The sequence below is a fragment of the Aythya ferina genome (genome assembly GCF_964211825.1).
Source record: "Aythya ferina genome assembly, chromosome: 3".
NCBI classification, from domain to species: Eukaryota; Metazoa; Chordata; class Aves; order Anseriformes; family Anatidae; genus Aythya; species Aythya ferina.
In genome coordinates, this window is record NC_140298.1 from 54,069,581 (window position 1) to 54,094,225 (window position 24,645).

At 41.0% G+C, this 24,645-nt stretch overlaps 1 protein-coding gene and 1 long non-coding RNA gene across 2 annotated transcripts in view; one reads left to right on the forward strand and one right to left on the reverse strand.

The window, feature by feature from the left end:
* Positions 1 to 24,645, forward strand: part of SCAF8 (SR-related CTD associated factor 8) — a 184,087-nt gene that overhangs the window by 95,246 nt on the left and 64,196 nt on the right. The gene's annotated exons all lie outside the window — the stretch shown is intronic.
* On the reverse strand, positions 18,431 to 20,252 carry LOC311435302. The gene is made up of 2 exons (XR_014692045.1): positions 20,150 to 20,252; positions 18,431 to 19,930 (listed from the first exon to the last, which is right to left on the reverse strand). It is a non-coding gene; the product is annotated as an uncharacterized lncRNA (long non-coding RNA).

The following is a 24,645-nucleotide window of genomic DNA, read 5'->3' on the forward strand; positions in this document are numbered from 1 at the left end:
CTCCTGGAACATCTGTGAACAGTCATCCTTGTACTTTGGGTTGGGTCTGCTCTTGGCCAACTTCAAGGCTGTTTTCTTCTCTGGCTTGGCCGGAACCTTTCTTTCCTAATGATAAATGATGCTCTTGAGGTCATGTCTATTTTTGAAGTAGTCTTTGCTGATGAAGTCAGAAGGAGAGAGCATGCTCCTGGTTACGTTATGAAGAAAGAGAATTACAGTGACACCACTGGACTCTACACAGACACAGAATTTCTGTGGTGTGTCACTGGCCATCCATAGGTGACCAATGTGCTGCCACTCCAAGTGTTAGATACAAGTTGCAGAATTAATGAGATACTGTTGGTTGTGAGTTTATTTTCAAGATATGGTAACTGTTTTACAAAACCCCAGTGGAAGCTGAACCAATGAACATGATAAGCAGAGTGCTCAGAAAGGTCTGTAGTGAACCCATCTGGGAAAACACTCTCTATATGAAAAATTTGCACACAATTATTTAGGTAAAAGAGGAAAGGTAGCCGGGCGATATCTCAAAAACAAGCCCAGTAAGGGTTTTCCTAGCTGATGGTTACTCCTGTGGGCAGCACAGCCATCATAGTGATAATAGTCAAGAAACAGAAACTGAACTGAAAGTAGATGCATGGGCAAATGTTGACATTTTTAAACCAATGTTTAATTACAATAGTGAATTCCTAAGGAGTGCAATGGATCCACTGTCAGTGGGAATACTTAAATCAGGCTTCGTAACCATTCAAATGGTGATGACATTCTTCTGTGGGCAGAAGCCTTGTCATTGTCCTGAGGATAGTCTGCTGACCTGTGCTCTGTGAAGGATCAAAAAGGCCTCAAACCTGATCATCCAGATGACCCTGAGCTCTCTGTCAATCTAATCCCGGAAGACCTTTTACAGTTTATCACCCTACACTTACTCCAGTATTTATTTACTGTGTACACAGAAGATAATTCATGCTCAGCCTGTGGGGGAAGCTGGTAATTTGAAGCTCCAAACATCAGTGTGTGTCAGGAAAACATGAATTTCAGTTATGCTTGTGATAGTCAGCCAAACAATGACGTTTTCCTTAAAACCCCAGATGTATCTGAACAATATAAAGCCCCTAAATCATATTTAGTCTCAAAGCTCCCTATTACATCCAATTAAGACAGAATATTATAAACCGAATATTTGATTCTACATCACCTACCACCTTCAGTAAAATCCTGGAAGCTGGCCAAAACCAGAGGAGACATATTGCTCATAGCCTGTTTATCCATTTGTGTACAAGATGTTTTGTTCTAAAAATAAATTAATAAAATAAATAAAAAAGCATAGAACAATAAGCAAGATCCAGATCAGATTCTTATCACATAAGTACAATCAAATATATCTATTAGTCTTGCCTTTGCTGTGACACTGAAGAGTCTAGATAATACAGATGCAGACTGTTCCAGTAATTATTCTCTCAAAACTTTTATTTGTCTTGATCCAGTGGATTTCAAGCTATTAACTTTCATGAGACCCAGAATATGATCTGCTGCTTGGTTTATTTCTGGTTTGTAACAATAGCAAATTAACAAAAGAACTGTAAAATAAAATTCATAATGTAAAAGTGAGCCTCCCAAAGATCTTAATGGTTTCCAGCAGGGAAACCCTGTCTGATGCCCCAGATACCCCAAGGTGCCCAGCAGTGAGTATATTAAACACCTGGTTAGTGCAGTTACGATGTTTCTGTGAAAAAGCTGTCCCGCACTAAATCATGCTTGGTGCTACTTGGCTGATGTGAGGTACTTGTGTGAATAGGATCTCTGAAGAAGTCATGCCATAAGTCTACAGAGATGTGACCTGTCATTTTTGTTTGGTGAAAGGTCTCCTTTGCAAAGCAGGGGAAACAGGAACAGTTTCTAGCATAAGTAAAACCATCCCTGTGGAGTTGAACAATTATTGTCATCTGTATCTGGAAGGCATTCAAAAGAAATAAAAGGACTTTTTTTTTTTTTTTTTTTTTTTTTTTCCACAGACATTCGCACAAGCTCCCTGTGCTTCCCGCAGTATCAATGTAAGAGAAGGACTTGTTAGTGCTTTAGTGCAGCTTTGAAATTAGCAGCATTTCTTCACCCAGTTCTGTAGCTTGATTTCACATAGCTGATTACAAATATTGTTACAAGAACAGTGTGGAATTTACTGAGCTGTTAAGGCAGTCTCAAAAGTGAAGGTTATTCATTCCTATTCCAGCTCCATTTCTCTAGCAATTTTACAATCAACTTCTGCGGGGAATACCAGAGAAGTGATTCATCATTAACCATCCCGTCTCTTCTCCATGCCAGAATGCTAGATTTCCCAGATGTCACAGTTCATAAAATGTAGTCAGTGATGAGGCTCACTTATTTGTGCTGTTATTGTTTTTTTTTTTCCTATGTTTAGTTTTAGTATCTTCCAACACAGGGATAATGAAGTTTTTGCCGTATTCATAGGCATAAATTCGGGAGCTTTGGGAAAACACCAATGTATATTAGATGATGAATCAAAGCAGTCTTGGAAAGCATCCAAATCTGTGACAGAGGCAATCAGTAGGAGAACAATATATAACTGATTTGCACTGTAACACATTACTTTTCAGGTCCTGGAACCTGCTGGTATGGAATCACTTTCTAACTTCTTCTCATAAGAGCATAGATTGCTTACTGTTTTGTAGGATTTAATTGTGCTGAGAATAATGGAATGAAATCCTGAGCTTCTTGAAGTCAATGGAAAAACTTGTGCTAACTTCTCTGGGACCAAGGCATGGTTCAAGACAGTAAATATGTATCAGTGCACAGCAGAGATGCAAACTACTGCACAGAAAATCATGGTACATTGCCACATGTAGAAGCTTTTGTCTACATTGTGATGACTTTCCTGGGTAACCAAATTTTCCATGAGCCAGTGAAGGCACAGAAAGTCAGGAGAAAAGCCCAGCCCCCTGTTATCAGAGATACCCACGTCATGACAGCCTGTTCAACAACATACATTTTTATTTTTATTTTTTCCTAGTTAAGTCAATGGCAATGAATTAGTCATAAATATTGAAGGCTATCAACAACTGAACTGAACATCTTAAATAAGTTTCCAGCAGTTCCAGGGGCACACTAGGCTTCCAGACCATACAAGAGCTCTCTTGTCCCTAGGATTCCTGGTCTTTAGCCAAGAGCAAGGACAAATAATAGAAACAAATGAAGACCAGTTGAAAGATGAAGCCTTTTTAGTGGTGGTAACACCTCAAATGATAAATGCAACCATTCAGGTTTAGAAAGGCACCTTCCAAGTCAAAATAACATATTTATGGTTACGTGTTTACAACCAAAGCTCAGTTCTTCCTCTAGTCCTAGTTGTGTTTCTATTTGTACGCAGGGAAGCTTACACCATGCACTGAGTCATGGTCATGAAGCAAAGTTGATGTCAGTGACCAGTTTTGCTTCATTTAAAACATAATAAGCATTGCTGATCCTGGAAATTTTGGTCACTGTTTCATGGCAATGCTGTATATGTCCTTTCAGGCCAATTGCCCGCAGCAGAGCCAGTGTGAGTGTGTGGCCACCTTTGATCTCTCGATGCTCACTCCTAGCAAAACAGCTGCTGTGTTCCAGAGTAATTGGGGTGGAACAGCCCAGGTCCGGGCTCCAGAAGCACAGCAAAATGTTCTAACATGGACAGCTACCAAACTGCAACAGCTGAGACACGTGGGTCATGCAACTTTCAAATTCAGATGAATAGGGTCTTGTAATAAAACTTATCTTCAGTCTTATGCTTTTCTGGTTATAAAACTATATCAAACATTAGAATCTTTTAAATTTCTTTTACTACTACATGCTCAATTCCATATCATTCCAGTATTCCCATCTTCATTCCTACAAAGCCTAGGTTGTTGGGAGCCACTTCGTGTTTATGTCAGAACATCTTTTCAAGTATCACATGTGCTCCTAGTACATATTTTCCCCAATGGCAGCTTTATGCTCCTATGGGCGAGGACTGCCACTTACATGGGTTTACAAGCAATACTGTGCCATGTTTTGGTACTTTTCATCAGTGAGGTCTTCCCAGGGTAGCAAATGCCCCTGTTTGGGAACAGGGTGATGGGGGGGACCTTCGTGCAGCACATGCCACCAGGGGCCAGGGCAGATCCCCCCAGTCTCAGGAGCAGGCTCACACCCTGTGGGTCTTGCCAAGCATTAAGGGGCTGAAGCAGAATAGGAGAGCTGGGCTGCTGCTGCTGCAGGCTCCAAACGGGAGGGATCTTTGGCAGCATTCCTGGGTCTCTGCATGAAGGCTAACAGGAGCCAATTACTGTAGCTAAATGAAATTATATATTCAGTTGAAGTTTAGACAAGACAGAGTAACTGATTGCAGTCCTTGGGAGACTTGAACAAAAACACCTCTCAGAAGGGCTCTTACTCAAAAGCAAGGGTTGTCTGCCCAAGTACATTTTTCTTTTGGCTGATGTAAATCTACTGCATTTTTGCTTTGCACTGCTATATATATATATATATTTTATTCTTGCAGAATCAAAGTGACAAGAGTTGTTTCGCTTTTATTTTTCCTTTCCTTTCCTCTTTCCTTTCCTTTCCTTTCCTTTCCTTTCCTTTCCTTTCCTTTCCTTTCCTTTCCTTTCCTTTCCTTTCCTTTCCTTTCCTTTCCTTTCCTTTCCTTTCCTTTCCTTTCCTTTCCTTTCCTTTCCTTTCCTTTCCTTTCCTTTCCTTTCCTTTCCTTTCCTTTCCTTTCCTTTCCTTTCCTTTCCTTTCCTTTCCTTTCCTTTCCTTTCCTTTCTCCCCTCTCCCCACGCGGGGCTGTCGCAGCCCGGGCCGTTCTTCCCCGCAGCCGCCACGCGAGGGAGCCCCCGGCCGCCCGGCAGCCGGCGTGGCCCCGCGGCCGCGGGCTGGAGCTGCCGGTCTCGGTCTCGGTCCTTCTGCCTGGCAGAGCCGTGCTTTCTTTTTTTATTAACTGACAGCGGTGGATGTGGCTAAATTAGAAGCAGCAATGATCTCAGGCTGAGAGAACGGGCTAAAAAGGTCCAAAGAGGTTAAAACCCCTGCACATCATCACTGGGCCGCGTGTGAGCTGGGGTCCCTTTAAAAAAGAAATCCCACTTGAAACTATTTCAAACAAAAGGGTTGCAAGGAAAAATATATAATCTGGGGGGAGGGGCGGGGGTTAATTGTCTTTGTGTTTCAGAGGGTTGGGGTGTACACAGTTTAACTTTTTGATGGGCAGCTTTACTATTTTTGTTATACAGTCACTTCAAATCACCATTTCCCCCATTATTTAAGGAAGCTTTTCAGCCAGCAACAGACAAGGAAAAAAAATTAAAAAAAAAAAATAAACAGAAAAATGTCATTTTGAGTCTGGCTATAGACTTTACAGCCTGTTGTATCATTACTTCCATGGGAAATTACATATTCTCCTGCAATGACCACTCTCAGTTTTATTGCAGGAATTTTCTACATTCCTCAGGATTTAGCTGCAGTTGAGCCCATTTGCAGGCTGCCCATCTGAAAGCAAACACCCACACAGATCTCTGCACATTGAAGCCATAGCTGGGGATTAGAGGCTAACTAAGAGAAGAGCTTTTATGTGTGGGCAATGGTGCATTCACTTTCTGCTTGAACCAACCTGTGTACTTGGCCATGGAGTTGGCTTGATATAGAGGCCAAGCCAAGCAACAGGTAAGGTAGCTCCCAGCCATACACAGGTGCAGTCAGTCAGCAGCCAGACCCAACACAAGAGCTTGCTGGTGTGAGCAGAACTGAGATGGTGCTTGCTGCCAAGACAACTCACCCCAATCAAAGCTGGGCACCAACACAGCTTCTACCATATCCATTAGTTCTGAGCAGCATGGTCAGCACTGACTTGGCATTGTGCTGTGAAGATGTAGCTTGACGGAAGGTCCTGTTTTCACCATGGATCTTCATGTGGCAAGAAATAGTAATATAACTGGCAAGTAAAGAGTTGAAATGACCTTTGGGGCTGTTTGTAAAGGAAGACTGAGACAAAGTGCAAAGTTGAATGCCTCACCCATGAGCTCTCTGGGATGCCACAAAATGATGCAGTGGTTGCAGAGCACAAGAACACTTAGAGAGCATTTGAGAACGAACAAGGAAATCCCCAGAAGACACTCTTAAGTGCAAGGACTCTCAATGTGTGTAAAGAGCTTTTATTGTCTCTGTGTTAAGTTAGAGGTGGGGAACTAGAAGGGAGTTACTGTACACAGCTGTTCCCACTGGAAAAGGGAAAAGCAGCTTGCCCAAAAGAGAAGATGCATCTCGTCTTCACATGGCCTGAGGACCTGTGTACTTGGAGAAATAGAATCAGTGTGATGGTTCAAAGTGGGCAGGCTGTAATGTGAGCAGGGAAATAAAGTGCTGCAGTCAGGCAGAGACAGAGGAATGTAGTCCCTGGCATACTGGTTAGCAACTGTCTGTGTTTTTGGGCAAGAAAAGATGAATTGAAATAACAGACCATCCCATTTCAATAGGGAGATGAGAGAGACTCAGAGGCAGACAAGGAGATCTGCTCTAACTCGGCCAGAATAGAAGGCGTTACTAAGACCCCCTTCATCTGGAGGGGCATTTCTTGTCCCAGATAGAAATCCTCTACCTTTGGCATTGAAGCTGAAGGAGACAGAAACATCAAGCTGCTCTAGCCAAAGCTCTCAAGCCTGGGTTAAACAGCAAGCAGAAATGCCTAGGTGGAGCAGAGGTGACAGCCAGGGTAGAAATACTCATTTGCTTGGACAGATTTGTCTTTTCTTCCATTAAATCTGTGGCTCTGTCTGCTTTGCCCTGTGTTCCACCACAGCTGCAGCACTTGTATCCACACTGCGGTGAGGGCAGGCTGAAGCCCAAGGGCTACCAGGGTCTCACCCCTGTCTTAGCAGAAGCAGCAAGGCTGAGTCTGAAGGGGGCTTTTCTGTCATCTTGTCACCTTTCTTCTCAACCCTCTTCAACAGTCTTTTCCTTCTCTTTCCAGCCTATTATACCATCTCCTCCTGCAGGTCTCCTGACCCCCCGTCTTCATATTCATTCCCCACATTCAAAGCAATTTGAATTTAAATTGCCTCTCCCCTCTCTCCAGAAGCATCTTTTCTCAGTCCCCATGTTTGAGGGCCTGTGGATCAGCTCCAAGGAAGACTCACGAGTTTAATCTCTTTGGTTGCTCTTTGTGACTCCCATACATGAGGATAGCTTTCAGTGTGTGCACGCACTGTGCTCAGTGCAAAAAACATCTCTTTCATCAGTGAAAATGCAGCCCTTGTGCCTGCCGGGCCAGCTCTGTGGGTTTTACTGTGTCATAGCAGAGAGCTGGCTGCAATCAGATGGGCATGAAGGCAGGTTCAATGGCTTTCCAGCTGTGAAAGCAAACCAGCTGTCTCCTCCAGCCCAGGAAGATGGGGCACACCACAGAGCAAACTCTTCTGATGCAGCCAAAATCCCTTGAATTCCTCGTCACGCATCCCAGCAGTGCAGCAGCACCTCAGGGCCTGGGTTTCCTCTCCCCTAGCACACGAGCACTTCACAGTCCCACCTCCCACCCACGCTGTGGGCTCATCTCCGAGCCCCCTGTGGCATTTCTCCAAGGCTTTGCATCACCAGCGCGCACCCGCAGCTCCCACCGAGGCAGGAGGAAAGGGTTACATGCGTCATTCACAGGCCTTATTTACACAGAAAAAGCCAAACTCTTAAAAGAGGGTGACGTATGCACCAAAGTGAGGCCAGTTGCCTTTTTCTGAAGCACAGTGACACACTTGAGGGCTGCCAGATTCTGCAGCTATTACATGGTGTGCACGTGGTGAAGCTCCTCATACTACTCAGCATTTGCCTCCATCTGATCTTAATTGGAAACAGATTGAGGAGCTTGGGTGGGATATAAGAAACTAAGATTGGAAATTACAAAAGACAAACACAAATGCTCCAATAATTGTTGCTGCTTGAGGTTGAAATGTATGCAAAAGGCTGCAAAACTGCTGCTGGTGAATCACAGAGAAATGATTTGTTTAAGTCATCTGCAGTCGTGACATGACTCATCACCAACCTGGAGACCAAACTGAGTTTTTGAAAGGAAAATGTTGGATAAAGCAAGCTCCTTGCAAAAGAGCAGGGACAGTTTTAATTCTAGCCTCTGAGATCTGATTCATTAATGAAACATGATTGCAAAACACTGCCATCCTGGCTGGGTAACGCGAGGTACTCACTGCTAGTGGTGCAAACTGGCTACATGTGGATCAGGCAATGCTGAGCTGGACTTTGTTTCCATAGCTGACAGATGCTTCCTAATATTTTGATGTGTTTTTCATACAGTTTTGAAAACCCGGTTTGGAAATCAGCGTGACTAATTTACAGACAGGGTCCTAAATCCATTGGGTGATGTAAAAAATATTACTCAAAAGATGCCATCCTTCTTTTTTTGGTTGAGATTTGTCAAGCGTTACATCTGATTCACATGGGAAAAGAAATTTTGACTGTATGAGTCACTTCAGTCTGTGGATACTTAACAAAATGTACGGTGTGATTTGATGCATGACTAATGCATTTGTGTATTTAAGAGTGTGTTGATGTTAATGGAAGTTACAGAGCTGTATCTAGAAAAGAAGACACTTCAGAGTATACTGGTTCATTAACTTTAATCTATACATAATCAGCTGCTGTTTTATAGATCTAAAAAAAATCCTTAATGCTCTGTATGTTTTAGAGCTGCATTTTAAAAGTCCCCTACAGTAAATCTTTGTTTAAGCATCCTGCAGATTTACCATTAACCATATAATTATATTTTATTTCTGCTCATCTGCGAAGACAGCACTCTATTTAATTAATATAAATTTTATTGTTTGTTGGTGGCTTCCCTTCTCCAACTTGCCACTTGCAAATATGTTCACTAGTAATTTCAGCCTCCCTTTGCTTATAAAGCACTTGTGAAGAGATCTCTAGCCTATCTGGATGTATTCATTATTCTCAGGTATTTACTAAGTAATCCACACCAGTTCTGCATTCCTCCCTTGTGTGTTGTGCTCTCTGGCTGTTCATTGTTGGCATCATGTAGCTGAGGGCCCCAGACCTCTTGGTATTGTCTCTGTTCCTCCAGTGTTCAACCCTTGCTTGAAAATGACGGTCTTGAACCAAAATCCTTAAAACTTTTTAATCAACAGAGGTTTTCTAATGAGAAACTGGACTTACAATAGAAAGAAATATATATACATATATAAAGTTGTTATATTCATCATTCCCTTTAACAAAGAGTTCTCAAGAAATAAATTCAATATATTTCTTGGTGAAGTTTGTTTATTTATTTATTTATTTATTTATTCCCCAATTAGTATGGTATCTATATTCCTACTGTTTTCATTCCTCATGGATGAAAAATAATTAAAAAAAAAAAAAATTGAAAAAGAGGGAAACTTTTTTTTTTTTTCAGATAAAGTAAAACTTATTTTTTCATCATTTAAACAAATTAATTAGCTGCATTTTTAATGAGCCATGAAAACCAGTGTTAAATAATTCTGGTCCACCCTAATTGTAGATTCCCATTGTGAGTATCCATAGTTAGAATTGGTCATGTTAAACTTAGTGAAACTTTGGGAATGTTTTCAATAACAACTGGTAGCAGTCTGAAACACGTTGCTATTGAATTTTCTCTGAATCAATGTTTGTCATTACCATTTATTTATTTATTTATTTTAATATTCATGTGTTTTTCAATTCTCTGATGTATATTCCCTTGACTCATTGCCTTTCCTTTGACACTTTAGACTATATTTTGCACATGTACTGTCATGTTTGAGCATGAACGTGCCAGGAGGAGATGGTTGAGCCAAAAATACCTTCTGGCTCTCTCTCATGTCAAATACAATGTCACCCCAACCTTGCGCTGAATTTAAAGCAGTTCTGGTAGTGATGCCAGAAAGCAACCCCCATGGCTAATTCTGCACAACTAACAGAGGAATAATGTAGCAGAAAAAAGAAACTTTCAACCAGTGTGTCTCAGGAGAGTGGGAACAGAAAGCATTTTCCAATGACCCCACTGGCTTTAGACATAAAGGAAAGGGATGAGAGTTTGCTGTCAAGAATCAAGGCATGTAGCAAAGGGGACAGTGAGCCTGTCCATCTCCCAGAAGATACTGGTGCTATCAGCACAGACCCCTTTGTCAGCCCACATGGCAAAGAAACTGTTTCTTTCACTTTTTTAAAAATGTTTGTATAATTTTTGCTCCACAGAGTAGCAACAGAGCATCTCTCTCTCTTTCTCATCAGCAGTACAAATCTGCAAATTGGTGTTGCAACTACACCTGTCATAAGTTGGCCGCTCAGCAGTGTTGTAAGTGCCAGGTGTGTTATGGTGTTTTTCATCCACAAAATAGTGCAATTATCAAACACCAGTTCAGGAGGATTCTGTTTCCCCACAAGAGGTGCAGCTCCTGCTGGGATTTCAACATTACCTTGGCTTCACAACAGCCGTGCCGTGCTGCACATTGCAGCGCTGCCAGCTCCTACAGTAGGCTTAGGATGACTGACAGTCACTGTGGGTTCTGCATAACAGTGATGTCAAACTGTTGAAGCTAATTGAACGGGAAGACATGCTGACTGAGAAACAGTGCAAACAGTGTTGCATTTCTGAGGAGCTCTTTAAATGTGCTGTCCTTTGGGAGGCAGCTATGGAGCTGTAGTCTGGATCCAGGCCTGGGCAGACTGCAGGCACCGAATAGGGATAGGCTCACTTCACGCTAATGTCTATTTACCCCTGGAAAAAAAGGTTCCAGCAGATTTCTGTTCCTAGTTTATTTTGTTGCACATGTCATTTGGAAAAGCAAATTTATTGCTGTACCCATGCTCTGGCTTGACTTGATATCTTGACGGGCATTTTCTATTTTCTTTAAGCTGTCCACACCTACTGCACTCTTCAAAATAAGGGGACAAAAAAAAAGGCAGAACGAGGTATCCAGAAAAGAGGAGAAATTGTGGCTGGGTCAGTAAGGTAGCAAAGCCTGTCTGAGATGAAGGAGCCTCCTACTTCCACACCAGCTCTGTTGGAAAGCTGAAATAGCATTTGATAGTGGGACGCCTCCTGTGCAAATGTAAGCTATCAGCCTACAGACTTACTGGCAACAAGGGTCTCTTTTTTTTCCTGAGTGCAGTCTGGTGTCTGGTATCTGCAGCCAGCTGCTGTGACTGTATTCTGCCCTGTTTCTGATTTAAAAATGCACCCAGGAGGCTCTTTTCCCTGCAGGCCGGGCAATGCCTTCAGCACCTCTCACTATCAGACACCCCAGGTGCTCAGGGGACACTTCTGTTTCCATCAAAATCCACTTCTTTGTAGAGACTGAAACTGCCAGGTCATTGGGGATACAACTGCAGCAGTACTTTTGCAGGATTTCTCTGGGCTGTGCATCACCTTGGTTAAAAAGAAGGTTGGTGTCGTGTCAGAGGAGACTACCTTGTATCATGCCAGACAACTGAGGAGAGACATACAGTGACCTAAGTTAAGTCTACACGGGAGATCACAGTGATGCGCTTGCTCCCTGAAGAAGAAACCTTGGGCTTTCCTTTCCCTATAGTCTGGTTGGTTGTTGTAACAGCTCACTGTCTCAGAGAAGTTTGAGAAAATCTAGTGCTCTTATGGCGGACTGCTATAGAAGCAGAAATACCTACATTGCACATAACTGGAAAGTGTGTCAGCATGTGATGTAGACCCACAACATAGAAAGGCATTTCTTACTTTGTGAACCTTGGAATGTTTTGGACTTGTGGTATATGACACATTCATCCACCTGTAAGTCTGTTTTTCTAGCACAGGTAGAGGGCATGTGAGAGGTTAACAGAAAAACAGGGTTTTTAATCGCTGAGGCCTAAAATGCAGAGTCAAAACGTTGCCAGTGGTGAAAGACTGTATTTGTGTCACCATGCCAGCATGCTGATACATCAGTGCTGGAGCATGTGGAATACCTGTGTGACAGCTTTCACAAAGTCATACATCACATTGTGGGCACACATGAGTGCCTTTGGAAAATGTCTTTTGAAAACTCATTTCCCCCTGGCTACATGTTCAAATTCTGTGAATGAAACACATTAATCTATAGATAAGATGTAGATAAAAGAAATAGGGTGGTACAATGTAAAACTGGAAGTATGCATAGTATATTTGGGATTGTGGCCTACAACAGGCAGGTTGACGAGCATCTCCCCTCAATCTCTTTCTCTCCCATTTGCTGTTTCAGGGATGTGGTGCTAAGAAGCAGTAACAATGAATTCAGTAAGTTTAACATGAGAAATGCACTGATGAAGTACTGAATTTGTCTCACCGTAAATCCAAAGCTATCCACCTGAGTGTTGCTAGCTGAATATTGAAGATTTCCCATAACAGGCCCAGATATGGGTGCCTGGGCTGCAAGGGTAGCAAGATATGATGTTTTGGCATTATCAGTTTCTTGTGTGTCGTGAGCTAAAAACTGTTCCTTGACCATGAGGACATGGAAAACACATAGGTGAGGGTGGACTTCTGTGTCTTACAGTGTTTAAAATGTGTCTGTATAAGCTTACAACCTCCATTTGTTCTCTTGTCATGAGACTTTGAAAGGTATGGAGGTCCCAGTTTGCATCTGAGCTTCTGACATTGTGAATCCCAATGTGGATCTGCCCCTGATGTAAATACAGCCAGTACAGAATTTATTTATATTATCATATCAGCTACTACCAGGTCAGTGTCTTCATATGTGTCCATTTTCTTACATAAACTATATTGAGAACCAGACTGTCCCAGTGATCCAGATCACTGGAGTAGCATTAATTTGCACTACCTGAGGATGCAGCTCATCAGACAATAGGAATGACAATAACTGTACAATTTTTACCAAACCAATATATAACAGAAGCAAAGCAGGTAGTTGTCTCAGATAACAGTTAACTACAGGCTAAAATAGTGGCACATCTGACCCGTTACTGTGCTGTATAGACTTCCCCCCCTAATTTACAAGTGTGGAAAACACGAGTCGTCAATAATTACAACTTGTCTTGAGACTTTACACAATAATAATTGGTAAAGACTATGTATCAGTGGACGTATACTAAATTGCAAAATCAATTTCTTCCACATTCTCTTAGCAGTTCTCTACCTTTTGCTAATCCATCTCTACTCTTTGTATCCAGACCTTTCTGGTGCTGCAAGTGATCCTTGTCTGAAAATATGAGAGGCAAATATAATGTTTTTCTTCATTTAATCACTACTCTTACACATGCAATCTTCTCTCCCAGTGGGTGGTTCTGTAGTACCAAATTTACGCTGGCAAATTGTATATACACTTAACGTTCTGAGTTCATTCATGATGATAGGACCCAGAGAACTAAGCAGGTTATAGGGCCTTTCATATCTAGGTCACTAGTATGAATATAAGTAGGTCAGTAAGGAGGGAAAGTAGGTTATCCAGTCGTTATGTGGGTGAGGGGTGCCAATCCAGTTCTTGGGTGCACTTCCAACGCACAGTAAAATAGCATAACAACTGACATTGACATTGACTGGTGTCCCCTCTGGCGGTCTCTGCAGAGACGTCAAGAAATTAATGGATGAGGAAACAAAACTGTCCTGTCACATGGGAGAGGGCATACCCAGGTCTCGTCTCAGGCGTATTTGGAGGGCAGCATGCAGCTTTGCTGGTGAAGCTTGTGCTTTTCCATTCACTCTGTGCCTGGTTAATGGACAGAAAAAGGACTTCACTTTCCAGGGCTTTATTCTGACACATTTCATCAGCACTATCACTTGATAATATCTAAAATACAAATAGTTTTGTCCTATTATATCAGAATAAATTGCAGCCCATGGGCCTGATTCTCTGCCCCATTATGCGAGTTTTACACTGGTGCAATTCCACTAAGGACAAATGAGCTCGACCAGCCTAAAAGCAGAATGACAGCATGAAGATGCAGGGCCTTCATCTTCCAGAGAATGGAATATAAAGCTCTAAGGCCCTGTTGCATTAATAACAGCATCTAAGGTGAAAAATAAAGCCAGATGCTGCACTTTGAAGCTAGGTCATTTCTACTGCAAGAAAGAGATAGCCTTGGTCATGGTATTCATGCAGTAGGTGTACTGTAACGGGTCCTGGTTTGGATCTTTCATACTTCTGTGGTATCACCTTGGGTGGTGCAGATTACAAGAGGAAACGATGACTAGCTCCCACAGCTGTACTGGGCTGATGGCAACTTAGAGCAATGCTTCCCCTTAGCTCTGCATCCCTTCACCTCTCAGCACTGGTTAAAAACATTCCCCTAAGTGTTTGGAAGAAGGGGCTTCTGCAGTACCCTCTGTGTGGTTTGCTTGTAAAGAAACAGCTGCTCGGAATGAGTGGGGGAGGAACCAAGAGAATGAAGAGCAGATGTGATGTGATACTTTGTCAGAGCAAAGAGTTCTGCAAAGTCCTACCAGTTGTTTTCTTATTAGGATCCTCAGAAACACCTGAGGATGAGGAATATCTGGATTTGCAAAGCAGATCCAGAAGTTGGTCTTGGTTTCATAAGTTCCTCCAAACTCTGTGCTGACAGTGAGCCTGAAGAAGGAAACAGTCATGCCATTTCCCAACAGCCTGGCTTATGTAGGTTCTTTGCTTAGATTCTTCTAGCGTGCCATCTCCCCCGATGAAGGGAATTAAGATATAAAATCAAATCAAAATGGGTGTGTGTGTACAGGAAGCCATACCTGAATCTAAATATACCAGACAAGTTATGTCTCTCTCCTTTGCCTCTCCCTGGAATATATTCTGTTTATATCCCAGCTTTTAACTGATTTATTTTTAATTACAAATGCATGTGAGGTTTAAACCTTTTGACACCTGCAATGAGCCTCACTTCTCCCATAAAGTCTTCTGCAATGGTTTGACAACAAGAGTAACTAAGCTACACATGCAGAAGGGGAGAACAGTAAATGCCATGGTAAGAAAATTTGACATAGGAATGACTACAAGGATCTCAGATGGTTAAAAAATACACTAAAAAGAAACTAGAGTGTTATTGGATATTTTTGTAAGCACTTATATAGTATTCACCCCTGTAATATCTGATTATTCAGTTTGGTAGTTTTGCTCTCTTTGCTTTGTCCTAGCCATATCTTGGGGCTGCAGAGTTCTTACAAACATCAGGAGCAATACTATTATCTGACTTTCCTGGGTGCAGCATAACATGTGATCCAAGAACATCCTTCCTTTCTACTTCCCATCTCTCTAGATAACAGCTCTCTGCAGAGTTTAATTCAGTTATTATTCAGTGCTTCTAAAAGCCCTGCTTCTTCCTTTGCTGGAAGCTGGAGGCCACTGGTATGCTAAATTAGTGTGTTTCCCTTACATTTTTATGCATTATTTGTTGGCTTTGCAGTGCATGGCTCTTGTATGGTTTAAAAAAAAAAAAAAAAAAAAGAAAAGAAAGAAAAAAATTCTAGGATAAGAGTAACTGAGCTTTGCTTGCTGCTTGGAAATTGTATTGATTTTTATTGGGGAAATAAGCTTTCTCAGAAACCTTAGTTAGGCATCAGCACATGTGTCAATCCCTTAAGGGCTTTCTCTTAGGAATGGATATTATATTCTATAATATGTGTATATGAATTAGCTTTGAGGACATATATGTAATTCCAGATAGAAAATGTTAGATCACTCAAACAAATTACTTAAATTCCCAAATTCACTTTGAGGTAGGTAAGCAATATGAATCTCGCTGCATTTTTACGGTTCCTTTGCTGCATGCTCACTGACCCAGGACAACAAGGACAACATTTACAGCAGTACTCTAACAGCCAGGACCACTCCCTGAACTGAAGCCAGCTGTATCCATCCTTCTCAACTCTTCCCCTCCAAACCAGGATGCAGATCTTAGGGCATCATTGCCGCATGCTGCAGGTCTTGCTGTATACTCTGAGCCAGGAAAGTGGATCTTGGAAAAAGACAGTGAGACAAGTATGGTGCCACACAGCCTAACAAGTTGTATGTATGTGGCTGTAGTTGTAAGTTGTAAGTAAGTTGTAAGTAAGATGATTCTTGTACTTAAGCAGCTAAATTTGCCACCACTAATATATAAAAGGGTGTTGTGTCTACACATTCACAAGAAAAGTTTAAGAGTGACTGTGAGTCACAATTCATTTATACTTGCACTTCTATATATCCTTTTCACAGTGTTACTGCTCTAGGCAGAACTTCCTATGATTAGTCATCCAATGCAAACTAATTAGCATGTCAAGATAAGTTTTCTAAGAGCTTGCAGAGGAAGCAATGAGTTTTCATGTGTTCTTTGCAGTCACGGCATTTCAGGAGATAACAAAACATACAGAAAAGTGTGAGCAGGAACAGACTGTAAGGAAACAAAATCAGGAAAATATTTTGATTGCAGAGGAAGCTGTCTTGTCAAAGGGCCCTTATCTGTGTATAATACAGTTTATTTTCCAGTTAATTTTGTATATTGGATGGCAAAATAATTGTGAAGAAGGCTTCCTAGCAGGCGGGACTGTATTTATGGCCCATTAAGCTGTTGCAGAATAACCAGAAAGTGTGCATTAAATCATTACCTCAAGCAAAGCTCTGAAACGCAGAATTACTTTCTCATATGGGCGTATTTCACACACTTACACCATGCCCTTTTGTATTAAAAACATTTGTGCATGTGATTTCCTTGTACTGAAGGAAGACTAGATGTTTAGCATGTACTGAGCTGAGGGAAGGGCAGTAATACTGCAAGTCAGCACAGAGGAACCTCAGCAGGAAAGGGAGACTTTGAACTTCCAGTAGCCATTTCAAGTTGCCATTATGGGGGGAAAAACAAACAAACAAACAAAAAAAAAACCATAACAATATCAGACTTTGGACATTCCTTAGGCTGTTTTACAAGGTGAGAGAATGATACACAACCACGCGTACATATTTTTCTACCACCATTTTCTCATTGGAAATTGACTGATTTCTTGTTAGTACTATCATAGGGTCTGTGAATAATAAGAAATAGTGAAGAATAATGGTGTTACTGAAATAGCATGTGCATATGAGGACTACAGAAGAAATCCTAGCTAAGTTAAGAAAAATTTTATTAGGCTTTCAGTAAAATCAGGTTTTCTACATCTTTCTAGGGGATTATGCAGTGTATTGCTTGGACGAGGACAGGAACTCATTCCAGCCGCACAAGGTCAATAATGTTAGATATTAGTTTCTCGTCATAACATTTCTGATTTACATCTATCTCTGTCCAATCACGTATCAGCATGATCTTTTAATACCAGTTATGGGTATTTTACACTTTACACTTTTTTTACACTTTATTAAATTTTACACTTGAGAAGGACCTTCCTTGTTATTGACATGGCAAAACTCTTTCTCAGAAATCTACTGTATGATCACAAGTACTATAATCACAAGTACTATGATCACAAACTGTACATAGATCTTGGAGGTCTTCATTTGTAGTTATCCTGGAACTTAGATAAAAAAACTGCAGCATGATACTCCTGAGGGTTGGTAAAATCCCAGTCACTTAGTCGCAGCAATTGCATTTGTAAAGAAAGGTTGATTGTATTCACCTAGTAGCTTCAGGACTGTCGTGACAACTGGTTGTTCAATATTTACAAGAGGATCTGATAATGAGATATGCTCCAGGTTGCCTGTGTGCCGTACATAAAGCATTAGATTATCTTAATACAGAATTAAAAGGATGCCTGTCTCCAGGGACTATTCCCCCTAAATGTAACGCATACCGGTAAAATGAATGCCCAGAAAGCACAATTAGGCTCTATGGTTTGCATTGCTGCCTTGAAAGAACATAGTCCCCCCTACCAAGAAAAAGCAGTCTCACAGTAGGTAGAGGTGTCTTACGTTTTCCCTACTCCTTGCCATCTCCTACCACTTGTGTTTTATCTTCAGAAGCACTCAGAGGCTGTGGCTGCGATCTTCTAGAGACAAAATTCTTCAGCCTTTGCTATTCTTGGTTCAGACACTCTACCCTCAAGGAGGGCTGTGCTAATGTGTTTGGCGTTACAGGCTTTGCTTCAAGCTGCCCTGTGTCAAACCAAACTTTGCTAAGGTGAGGAAAATGTGTTTAAATTATTTACCTCCTTCTAAAACCATTTAAAGCCACGTGGAGGGGATTTCTTGAAAAAAAATAAAAATAATCCACTCCATTTTTTAATGTGTATACATATATTTGTATTTATATATATTTATATATGTATAATTATTAGCAATCCTCTTAGGAACTGCACAGAAGGAAAGTCTAACTTTTATAATGAGCTGAATAACATACACTCATGTGACAGATAGTTTATTTTCACTAAGTGAGTCTGAGATGGGGCGGGAGGAAGCAAAAATCCTCCAGTGTTTCAAATTCAAGCCAATATGATATTAAAGGCTGGTGCTTCTCAAAGGCTTCCAAAACACATACAAGATAGACAAGTGAAATATGCAGTCAAATCTTGACAAGTTTATTCAACAAATGCAGTTACCTAGCTGTGGTCCATAGCAAGGAGGATCTTGCTGGAATTCTGCAAGGAAATGAACCCAAACCAGCTGGAGAAGAGAAATCATCTGTTCTGAGGGGTTGCTTTCTTGGTCTCTCTTGCATCCTCCCAAAAAACTTGAGTTATATTTTCCTACGTTCACTCCCTCTACTTAAGACAGTATGAACAGATCCTTTTTGTGCCACCTTCACCTTAATATGGCATTATCACTAAAAGCTCCTTCAGGCCAACTTGTCCACTACCTTCATCTCCTTCTCATGTCTTCTACCTTTATTTATTGTAGCAGCTGTGTAGAAAACATATTTTGTGGCTTTTTCAGAAACCATACATAAATTGATAAATTGCTGTTTAGGCTACCACCAACATTGGTGCTAGTTGACCGTTTCTCCAAAAGAGCTTGTCCCTTCAGAACAAAAAAAAACAAGTAGCAATGACTGTCTTTCCCCTAGTAGAAGCATCAATATGGCCATTTTTCTTTCTCCTTAACAGATTTACACTGAATGTGGGCAGCTTTGGGATCTCTTTCATTATGTTCAAAATGGATTGAGGAAAACTGATGGGCAGGCAGATAGACAGCAGTTCATGTAAGTCTTGTTTCCTTAGGAACCAGACTAAAAGCAAATTAGTAATGTTTTTTAAAAAAATCCTCTCGCTTCTGCTTTGTGGTTAACAGATCTGGAATTCATGTCATTGTTGCTATGGGTCCATTTTAATGGTGTATTTCATAATATAACAGTACCAAAGAGGATTCGTGCCAAGAGCTATGACACATGTCTGTTGTCACATCAACTTCCATGTAGTCCAAGAGGTATGACGCTGTGTTCTAATTAAAACTGACTTAAAACCCCCCAGTCTCAAATTAATATGCTCAACTGGCTTGCATTTTAAAAAATAAAAAATTAAAATTAAAAAAAAATGACAAGGAATGTGTGCTGGTCAGCTCTGACCCCTGAGGAGCACTAGAAGCACCCAGCCCTGCTAACCCCAGCTTCTCTGGACAACCTGTGCCAGTGCCTCACCACCCTTTGAGTCAATAATTTCTTCCTAATATATAATCTAAACCTGTTCTCTTTTAGTTTAAAGCTGATACCCCTTGTCCTACCACTCCTGACAAAGAGTCCCTCCCCAGCTTTCCTGTAGGCCCTGCTTAGGGTACTGGAAGGCCACTATCAGGTCTTCCTGGAGCTTTCTTTTCTCTAAACTGAACCACCCCAACTTTCTTAACCTTTCTTCATAGGAGAAGTGTTTCAGCCCTCTGATCATCTTCATGCCTCTCCTTTACGCCTTTTCTCACAGGCCTATGTCTTTCTCATGCCGGGGGCTCCAGAGCTGAACACAGTACTCCAGGTGGGGTCTCACAAGACTGGAGCAGAGGGGGAGAATCACCTCCTTCAAACTGCTATCTGTATTTCTTTAGATACAGCCCAGGATACGGCTGGGTTTCTGGGGAAGGAAAAAAACAGAAGAGAAATTTAAGCTAGAATAAGTCACTTAAGCGATAGGAAATAGATATGAACTGGCAATGAATGCCTGTAGTCTGGTTATTCAAAGATTTCTAATTGACAGAGGAGTGAAGTAATGAAGGATTATTACTGCAAAGTAGAAAAAGTAAAATTGTAAATGAAGCTCAGTGAATATAGTGGGGAGATAAAATGCAGTCACCAAGCAAAGATCTGTGCCTGATGGCCTAGCAGTGCCTTCTGTCCTGAACTTTTAGCTCCTGCTCTCATGCTGACTCCTCCAACCTGACGCAGTTGCTGAAGGTGCACTTAGCTGGCAACTGCTGGTTGTGAGTCACTCCATGCAGAGCTACCCCTTTGCAGGAAGACTGATTTGTGCAAAGGATCACAATGTTGCCTAACATAAGTGGTCAGTGCCACCAAGCGTCATCTCTGCCACGCTCACAGGGCCTTCATTTGTGGTCCTAAGTAGGATCCCCTGCTGCTGCTCAGGAGGTGCTCTAATTACAGTACTGGCTGCAGTTTCCAGCTTGTTCCTAGTTTCCTAACAAACTGAATCCACCGTCAGTACTCGTCTGATGCCAGCTCCTTCCTAACCCTTGTCCCCGGAAGCCCCTGTGCTGGCAAGAATTTTATCAGATTTTCTAGCACAATTATCTACATGGCCCTCTCTTCCTCTGAAGACCAAAAAGGAAATAGGTACTCAGATTTCATGGTGATGAAAACTGCTATAAAACCCCTAGAAAGGAAGGGGAACAACTAAACCAGCCAGACTGTCTTTTGCCAGCCCTCAGAAGACCTAAAATGACATCTACATCATGAACCTAAAATGGAGGACCGTGAAAATTGGGTCTCTGCCTTAATTCTGGATGGCCTGTTCTAAATCAGTAAAAGTAGATTTGTAGGTCACACACGACTAGACCCTAGACATTGTACTCTGTGATTGCTTGTTTTGCAAAGCAATAGCACAGACCAGTACAACCCTTTTAAAGGCTCTGTTCCTCATCAGGATTTAATTATAAAAAATCTGTATGCTGCAGAAATTTGTGGTCTGGGAATCAGTGGTACAGGCTTATTATGTAAAAGGATACCAGCCTGCCTCTCAGACACACAGTCCTGACCCTTTTCTCTGCTCTAGCACTCTCCTGGAGCAACTGCTGGCAAACAGAAGAAATAAGTCATTGCTGTGCAGCTCCATGAATCCAAATGCTACAGTACATAGGAAAGAGCAATAGCAAAATTTTCATTTTCCAGGAAGAAGTTCAGTCATGTATACGAGGTTAAGCTAGGACACTCGGCATATCTAAAAGTACTTTTATACAGGCACTATTCTTTCTATATCTCTCAGTGTTGTCTGTATCTAGTCAGTAGGTTTTTTTTGTTTGTTTGTTTGTTTGCTTTTTTCTTCTAGGGAAACATTAGCTTTTGAAATGCATGCAGCCTTCTACTTCACATATAGTGGTCAGAGTTTGCATGATATTTCTACTTCTTTGCATTTCAAGTACTAACGAAGTTCAGACAGTAAGTGCTTGGATAAGAAGTCTCCAAAGAAAATGTGTGTGCACAAAAGCTTATGTTGGCAGTTTAGGCCCAGACTCAGAAAAACATATTGGTTCAGGACAACACATAAGCACACATTTCAGTCTATTAAAATCTGGAACCTAATTAGAGTACACTTTATTATTATTATTATTATTATTTTTTTGTAGCCAGCAGTGAATTGATGTAAAAACTGAGTCACAACTGCATGACTCTTCCATGGCTTGAATGCCTAGATAGGAAGGAGAGATGAAAACCATGGAAATGAGCGATCATATTCATTTTTACTGTGCCTCAGAACTCATGCCAAAAATGTGGGCCACATAATGTTGGTTGCATGAAGAAGTGAGACGTTGTTAGTCAGTTTATAAAGCCTTGTCTATATGAAAAGAGATATATTTAAGAAAACATTGATTATGCATTTAAAACTAATATATTAAACATGCTTTGGTACCTATTTAGGACTCAAAGGAAAAGTAATCTGCAATGTTTGTAGTACAACATTACTTATATCCTTTCTTTACAGATAATAAATACAGCTCTGAAATTTCAATGGAAAAAGCACAAATGCAAAAGTTCCCTTAAAAAAAAGTTTTGTTTTGTTTTTCTAAAGTTATAAAAGTATATAAAAGAATACTATCTTACTGCATGATAAATCTGACCCCTCATTGTATTTGGACCATGTCTACTGCTAACAAGGGACAAAGGGAAGACTACTTTTTTTTTTCTTTCTTTTTTTTTTTTTTTCTCCCTCCTTAGCAGTAGGGGGCTAATGAATTCCTCCAAGAACTGGAATTGTGTTCTGACCATTGTAATAACAGGAATTAGTAGAAGAAGGAAAGACCAGAATGAGATCATAAACAAAATGCTGACACCTAAATTGTGGAGAGCACAGTCCCTTTAGTTGTCTTTCAGGTTTGCATGTGCTAATACAATAAGGCAAGTGGAGAGTCTGTAAACACCCTGCTGTGCAAGATAAGATATACCGTGACTGCTGTATCTTCCATACCAGTGATGATATCAGTGCCAGCAGAAACATTGGTCTCAGTTTGGTTTGGAGGGAGGGGTTGTGTCAGCAGTCCTGGCAGTTCTGCCACTTTTGACTTGAAAAATGATAATGTCTAAATGAGATAAAAGCTTGAGAAAGCCTTTGATATGGAGTCCCACCAGCCATCTCCCCACCAATGTTTTGAGGATATAAGCCTGCGCTAAACACCAAAGTTTTTGAATCTTTAATTGAATTTAGTATCCCCAAGGAGCCCAGAGGCCTGGCTTTGCCTTGCACACTGGGAGCTTCTAAGAAAAGCTTTAGGAAAATGTGAAGTTAGGCATGACTTTGCATTTTTCAAAGGCTGACATTTCTTTTTCTTCCCCCTCCATTGGTGCCTAACAGGGCAAATAGCCCTCACCGGAGGATATGCTCACTTAATGGTCATTTTTGAAAACTAAAATGTTCCCCGTTGGGCTTAAGATGAATCTGATGCAATTCAATATAAAACTACATTGGCTTTATAGGCTTCAGACCAGGGCTTCTGAGGGTGATTTGATAAACCAGGAAAATGCCAGCATCACATATTGGCCTGGGTGGGCTGCTTGTTGGAGGCCTCGGCCAGGGAGCTTTTTGCAGAGGCAGCAGGGTGTAAGGAGAGGAGGACCTCACTGGCTTGACAAGCCTGTCCCAGCCTTTGCTTCATTGTGCATGGCTGGTACAACTGCTGAAGGGCAGAGAAAATGTTTTTGTTCATGTGCTGTTTGTAGGCACTAACAGCCAGAGAATCTGAAGCAGGAGGCTGGTGGTGAGCTAATGCAAGAAGGCAGCAGCACGAGCGCAGGGGAGGAGGGGTCGTGCTTTCAGGAGCTGCATGAGACACAAGATGAAGTTCAGCAGAAATTAGCCCGTGTATCGATTGCTTTAAAGAACACGATGTGGTTGCTTTCATTCCTGTTGCCAATGCAAAGGAGTGGCTTTGGATTGCGGTGGTATAGTCCTGGATACCTCGTCACGTGGAAAATTCTTGCAGATAATAACATCAAGGCCATAAGCCTTGTTTGAGGTCAAACTTTTATGGCAGCGTGAACAAGAAAGGTTTAGAGACATTGGATCTTTGCTGCTCATTTTCTCTTTAAGCCTGTCAGCTTCCTGTTTCCATTCCAGCTTTTTCTGCTATTTTTAATGTGACAAAGCTGCAGAACAACTCCCTATATCTATATATTTTTAAAGTCTGATACCCTTAGTTCTTTACAGATAGCTTGAATTAAATTATATTTCAGATACTTGAAAAATGCATGACTTCTCTTTAGTAACTAACAAAAACTGCTTGATGAGTGAGTCAATCTTTATGTTTTTCGTCTCAAATTGTTCCAGCTTGACTTTTTATAGCTCAGAAGTCCTACAGATGTTACTCAAGCCACCAGCTGGGTCAGCTCCTGTCCCTGTTCATACCTGCACTGGGACACATGAGTTCTCTGGGCTTTGTACAGCTCTCCCTTCCTTGTGAAAGCATCTAGCTGGTAAAGCCTGGTCCCACTCCCACTGATGTCAATGAGATCAATAAAGGTTTCAGTGCAGGTCTTCCAGATCCTGAACATGGCTGTAGTGCATCTGTTATCTACATTTTATATCTTGATCTGCTTTTTTTTTTTTTTTTTTTTTTTTTTTTTTTTTTCTGTATATGCTTATGCTTGCATCAAATCTTCCATTGTTTCTTTCTGGATTTTTTTTTTCAAAATTTATTTTCAAGTTTTACTTGAGTTTTTTGATTTATAAGCTCAAAATAATGACATATCTTTATATATGTGTACATACAGTATGCAGAGTGATAAATGCATAAATTTCCTTTTTTTTTTTTTTTTTTTTTTTTTTTTGATGGGAATGCAAGGAGAAAGATTTTATATCAACAAATTGGAAATTAAAAAAGAATCAATACAACATCCAACTCCCAAATGTCTTCTATGTTTTGGAGATGCTCCTTTGCCCAGGAATTTTTACAGTGCTCTGAAGGCTTTGGACATCTCATATGTTCATGCTTAAAAACATATTCTGAGTCTGAATATATTTTTGGAGCAAATAATTCTGAAATTACAGTTCTGGTGTGGTTGTACAGTTATTTATACTTTTTAGTAATTTTATTAGCATGGCCAGTCTTGTTAATGTTCTAA